Raw genomic sequence first — 6,378 nt, forward strand, 5'->3', positions numbered from 1 at the left:
CCATGATAATGTTTTATATTTTTACAGCATCTTCACCAAGAACAGTTTTCACCTTGACAACAGAAAGTCTAGCTAGAATAATCATCGGTTCATTTCTGGTGGCCATTCTTGCAGCAGTGGTTGCATTTCTTATTGCAAATGGCATCAGGTGAGCGAACGAATGATCATCTTACTTCTTCTTTTTTCTAGATTATTAGCATGTTTGAAAATGACATGGCACAATTGATTTTACAGGTAACCAAGCTTGAAAATAATAATTTAAGTGTATGAATTTCTTTTAGATGCAAAAGTCTTTCATAATAGAAAGCCTGTGCTGTTATTCTTCTCCTGTTGTGTTTACTGGCAGACTTCACAATTCATCCAGTTAAAATCAGGTAATGACAGTGTGTTTATATCTCCAGGAGGGGACAACTTTGCAGAAAAGTTCCAGATGTTAAAGCAGATATTAATGGTATGTATCCCTCCCTTATGGTTTATCATCCCGACACTCTAATACTGCGTACTGATGAGTCATGTAACCTGTTGTTATGCCTAACCATGCATTTAGTTGTCAAGTTGATATCAATGTTTCCTTCCAGTTCCAGACTTCTTGGCAGGCGTTTCAGTCTGTTTGTCAAAGACTAAGGCTTAACTTTCATTGCCATAACACCATAACCCTAAGTTGACTGTGTAACATGTGCTGAATATTAAAACAGTAAGTGTTTCCATAGTGGCACTTTCAACACAGATTAATATCAAGGAAGAAAAATATACAAATCAGCATATTTTTAAGAGAAAAAAAGCATATGTAATTCAAGAAGAACGATTAAGTTCCTAATATAATGAAGGAACATCTTTGCATTTACCTCAGTGGGTTCTGCTCCCTGTCTACTTACATTTTCTTCTCTCTTCTCTCTTGCTTACATATTCTCAGTCCCCTGGTTTATTTTCCATTATATCCTCTCCCACCTCAGTTCTGTTCTGTATATTCAAAGGGCTCCTGGCAAGACATAGTCAATCATGATGATTCTGAGACCTGCTGGAATCACTTATTGGGGCAAGGATGGCCTCATTAAAGTTGTGGGACAAAATTACAGGCATTGCTGAGCTCCAGTCTACTAATAAAGCACATGTGCCCCCTTTGTTATATGCAGTAAAGACCTATATGTTCCCTGCAAAAAAAACATTTCTGCTACCTGTTAGTATGGTGGAATTTTCCAGTCAATTTGTTTCTCTCTCAAGCCATCTTTTTTACTTTCATGTCCACTGAGCAAGACGTTGTGGAGCACTCTTTAAACAGTGTGACAGCAGGGGTCGCTGTTGCCCCGTGAAACCCGCAGACAACATGTCCAGACACCAGGTTAAAATAAAGAAATTAATTTAATATTTCTAATAATTGTGCACAAAGCACCTCCACTATACTCAATAAATATAAAATAACAATAATAAATCAATACAATAACAATACTCAATCCTCCTCTCCACCCAGCAGCTCTATCACACTCCCTCCTAAATTTGGCTCAGTCTGCTGGATTTTCCCAGAGTCCTTTTATATTCCTTGACCCGAAGTGCTTCTGTCCCTCAGTCCATGTGATTTCATAACACTTCCGGGTCAGATGAAACTTCTACTTTTCTTCAGCCCAGAAGTACTTTTATTCCTTCCGTGCCCTGATTAGGAGTACGCCCCTATTCCTATATATAAGGAGCTATAATAAAAACACTCTTGCCTCCCTGCAGTGTCCCCTAGCGGCCCCTACGGTATCCAACACGGCTGTGAAGCCGAACTCCATTGTCCATTTTGCCCTGCTGGAAATCAGGGCCCCTCCATGTTGCAGGGCGGACTCCATCTAGCGGTGTGGGGGTATTGGCCGGGATAAATATGCCAGCCATATATCACAATAGATATAGTATTTCATTCTCTGGAGGTGCCTTTTCTTTTCTTTTCTAATAATATGAAAAATTGCTTTTCCAGTAACTGCATGTGCTCGCCTTATTCACTAAGGTCCTTTCTTGTCTTCTCCGATCCTTTAATTCCTGGTAAACCACAAGGACTATGTAAGGTCCCACCTTTGAAAAACCTACTGTATATTAAGGCACTGATGTGCTTAGCATAACTGGACTATATACCTGATTATATTTTATTTAGCATACTAAAATCTTTTTTTCACAGGAATGTCATATGTCATCATTGTAGAATTACATTGAATTACAATACCATGTGCAGTAGCTTGTAAGAAGAGAAGAGAGATTTCAGTCAGCCATTTGTTAATATGTATAACACAGATTATTTTCCTGCTCTCACAAATCACCAACGATTAGAACAGCATAATCAAATTTCTCTATGTTCTCATGACTAACTCTGGTACTCTGGATATTGCTGCCTCATTGATTAGGAAGCTTCACTTGTTATTCTAGAACACAAAATTGCAAAACAGAATGAACAGACTTTAAATTAAATAAAATCCTGACCAGGATTTCACTGGTCTTTCTCAGGTACAGGCCTCACCCCAGACAGCCTGTCTCCAAAATCAGATGGCAGATTTCGATTCCTGTAAAAGCCACAAATGGGGCTTAGGCTTTCAAAGTTCAAATACAAACACACAACAGCTTAAAAGAAAAAAAATGTCCTTCAGCTGTAAATCTCTGTCTTAAAAGTGTATTGATTAAGAGTCATGAACATAGCCAAAACTGACTGAGGCTTCCAAAATAAGCTACAAAGAACATCAGGAGCTTTATTGTTCAGCCCAGAAGAAGCTAACGCTTCTATCTAGGCTCAAAATATGGAAACTGGCTTTTAATGTTCCAAATAATTTTAAAAAATATGAAAAATGCTTATTATAGAAGAAGAACTGTAAAAAAAACTGCCTTGGATGAACAAAGCTAAAGAAGTATCTTCAAAAAATAACTGTATGAAGATCAAAAATTGTATTTCAAAAACAAATATCCTAAAACTGAAGCAAAATAATCTAGAACCATAGAAAGTCAGTCTTACATTAATGCACTTTAGTACAACAGTCAATGAACCACTGAAGGACCTGCCTCTCAGCATCAAATACATAGATTGACGACGGTCTTTCAATGGCAACATTATGGTGACCCGACCTCTTGGGGTTTCACCCAATAAACAAACAGACAATAACTATGAAACAAATATATACAATACAAATGTAAGCAATATGTGAACAAAACAATATTACAAAAATCACAAAATGATAACACAATAGAAATAATACAGCCATATCATCTGAAATGTTAACCAAAAAGATGAACTTGCTTAAGCTAGCAAACAAACCCTGGATGACAAATAACAGTAGTTAACTGAAAGATAAAACTGTGGCTAAAGATGAAAAGAGCCGTTACGGTCCTAGTGAGGTATTGTGATGGTGTATTGCCTTTGGTACAACGGAGCCCCAGTAGCGTATGCACTTCTTTTTGTCTGAAAGTACAGTATGTCAGAAGGAGGAAGAGTTTCTTACCTTTAAACAAAAAAAGAAGAAAAAAAAACTATGAGCTAATATATTCGACAGCCATTAACCCTTTAATTGTTATCACAATATACCCAGATTATCCAAAATGCCATATGAAGAATGGTTGTACTAGAAAAGACACAGTGGCATTTTAAAAGAGTCACATTTCGTGAAATGTATTTTAGTCACAATTACAAACAGCCAATAATATTGTCCTTAAGCTCCAAGAAATTAAAAACCAGTTATGTCAAGGAAAAGCTGAGACACTAAGTTACTGCTAATCAATGGAGGAAGAGCTGCTTGCTGCTTTTGTTAAGATTGTTTTGTGAAAAAAGACTTTTTCTTTCCTCATTTATTTAATTTGTCTAAAGTCAGCTAATCATGACTCAAAAAATCTGACTGACCAGATATAGCACTTTTTTATTTTATTTTTTATTTAGCAGATATTTGTATAGGTCATTTCTAAATTACTATGGAATTAAACAAGTACCAATGCAGTGTAATGGATTTCATGGTCTGGCCATAATGAAGGAAGAACACAACATTTCAGGTTCTGTCTGTGATATTGGCAGGAGATGCAATCAATATGAAAAGTAACTTGGCGTGGTGCAGGGACATTTACCTAGCTGGGTGGCCAGCACAATGGAAGGGAAGGGGGAGATAATGGGACATGGCTATGGTCTCCCCTGATTGGCTAGATGGCAGCATCCCTGGGTTAGGATTCTCACACTGACATCTGCAGGGCATGCTGGGACCTATATTCCCACAGGGATGCCCTGCTGGGTTCCGTGAGGGCTACCGGGGGAGTTGCTAGGGTTTCGTAATCCCTACTTTCAGGGACTTATATTTGACTCGGAAGTACTTCCAGCAGACTATGCCACAGAACCAGAAGTACTCCTGGGGAATCCATTTGAAAACAGCATCTTTCAGCTCTTCTAGTTATGCATTGTGATAGGTGTGACTGACCTTCAGAATGGCAACATGAATCATGTTCACCAGTTTTTCTTGTGCTTTTCTGTACAAGTTACATAACTGCATGGTTTTGAACTTTGGTGTTTGCTCTCATTATAAGCAGACTGAAAAATTAAAAATATAAGACATTTAAATATAATGTTAGACACTGTATAACTACAAAGTAAACCTGATAAGAAACAATGGGTCCTTACATAGCCTTATACAGTACAGACAGCATGTGTGTGTGTTCCGCTTCTTCTGTTTAATGCAAAATATTTTGTTTCAAATTACTTTATTGAGTTTACAGGAAGCTTTGCAATAATACTGTACTTTGTATCGTTAATGTGATACATATTATTTTTTTCCATTTTGATTTATCCCAAAGAACACTCCCGTTTTGAATGGCATACTATGTAAATATTTTGATGGATTGTTCATTGGGCAGGGGATTGAAATGGAATAAGGGTAGAGGTAAAGGCTGAAAACAGAATCTACCAAGGCAGAGAAATAGAGAAAGAAAGAGGCATGACACTGATGACACAGATCATTGTGTCAGAGTAAAACAAATGGCTCAATAGCAAAACACATGTTATGTAAGTGCACTAGATGCCTCAGGAAAGCAGTAGTCAAAGACACAGAGTTGCTAGAGAGGAAATTTTGATCTGGAAACATAAAGATTTCCCTGAGACACTTGAGGGCACTCAGACCAAAGCAGATTGGCAGGAATGCTTTATACTCATGCCAATGATAGAAGCTGGCAAAAGACCAAAGCAGCTAATTACAAATTGATGTCAGCATGTTTTCCTAGCTGGAATGTTGGACAATTCTGTTATTTAAAAGGTGAGTTTTTGGAAAGAAATCTACAAGCTATTGTTTCTCTACAGGATGCCATTCATGACTGCAAACTGTGGGACTCGTGGCCTTTTAAATGAGATACCATACAGACTTTGGAAGGCATGTGGTTGCAATGGCGTCAGTGAATATCAGAGAGCCCTGTGGGGTGTTGTGTCAGGATCATTGGTGGCTTCAACTGACTCCACTAGGGGTTCAAAGTCATCTAAATCCAGAGGCCCTGTGACACTAAAGTGTGGAAGTTAGTTGAGTAAGGGCCAATTTTCAGATTAAGGAAGTCCAGAAAAGAGAGATGATAACACTGAGAGACAGAAGGAGGTGAAGCGGAGGTGAGGTGTTTACTCCCAGTAAGTACTAAGTGGTCTAGGAAAATGGGCAAATATATAAATCAACCTGTATCATAGCTGGAATGACTCTGTTGAGTATTTAATATTGAATAACAATGATAACAATAGTCATTTAGGAACTTTAAATATAACTAACGCAGTATTTTTTATTATATTTTGCATTAACATATCGATCCTCTGTTACAGAGAGCCCACCCAGCACTTATGAAAATGTGCATAACATGAAAACAATGGTGAGTCTCCTTATCAGGCTTTTCACTCTACTGTACTTCTATACTGGCATTATCTCATTGACATTTAGAATTAATGGCATTTTTTTGCTCATTTACTTAATCTCTACTGTGTAAACCAGTTTTAACTTTCAGGATTACAAATTTTGTCTTTGGCAATGCACTTTATTTAGTGATGATTTTTCCATTATCTACTTACACAGTCCATTCCAGAGATCACAACCAAGGCTGTTCTTTCCAGCAGCTATTACTAAATTTCCCACATCTTTAATTTTTAGGATAAACGTCCTTCTCTTCCAAGTCCCAGCACAGATCACCATTACATGGTAAGGAATTTAGCTTGTATTCTGTTTAATTGTACTAAAATGATTCACAAAGTGTTTATCGAATAATGAGAAAAGAAGGCTTACAGGAAAAGTCAAAGATAAAATGTGAATAATGATGACATTGTTAACAGAATACCAGGGCCACATTATGCCTGGAGTTATGCTGCTTAATATTGTATGAAGAGAATAAATATGAATTATATTTCAATTAAATAAATTTATA

At 37.2% G+C, this 6,378-nt stretch overlaps 1 long non-coding RNA gene across 1 annotated transcript; it reads left to right on the plus strand.

Annotated features, from left to right (window-relative positions):
• Positions 1-60: 60 nt before the first annotated feature.
• On the plus strand, positions 61-6,156 carry LOC120522022. The gene is made up of 4 exons (XR_005632251.1): positions 61-148; positions 402-451; positions 5,786-5,832; positions 6,108-6,156. It is a non-coding gene; the product is annotated as an uncharacterized LOC120522022 (long non-coding RNA).
• The last annotated feature ends 222 nt before the right edge of the window (positions 6,157-6,378 follow it).

This window comes from Polypterus senegalus, unplaced genomic scaffold, assembly GCF_016835505.1.
Source record: "Polypterus senegalus isolate Bchr_013 unplaced genomic scaffold, ASM1683550v1 scaffold_7311, whole genome shotgun sequence".
Lineage (NCBI taxonomy): Eukaryota > Metazoa > Chordata > Cladistia > Polypteriformes > Polypteridae > Polypterus > Polypterus senegalus.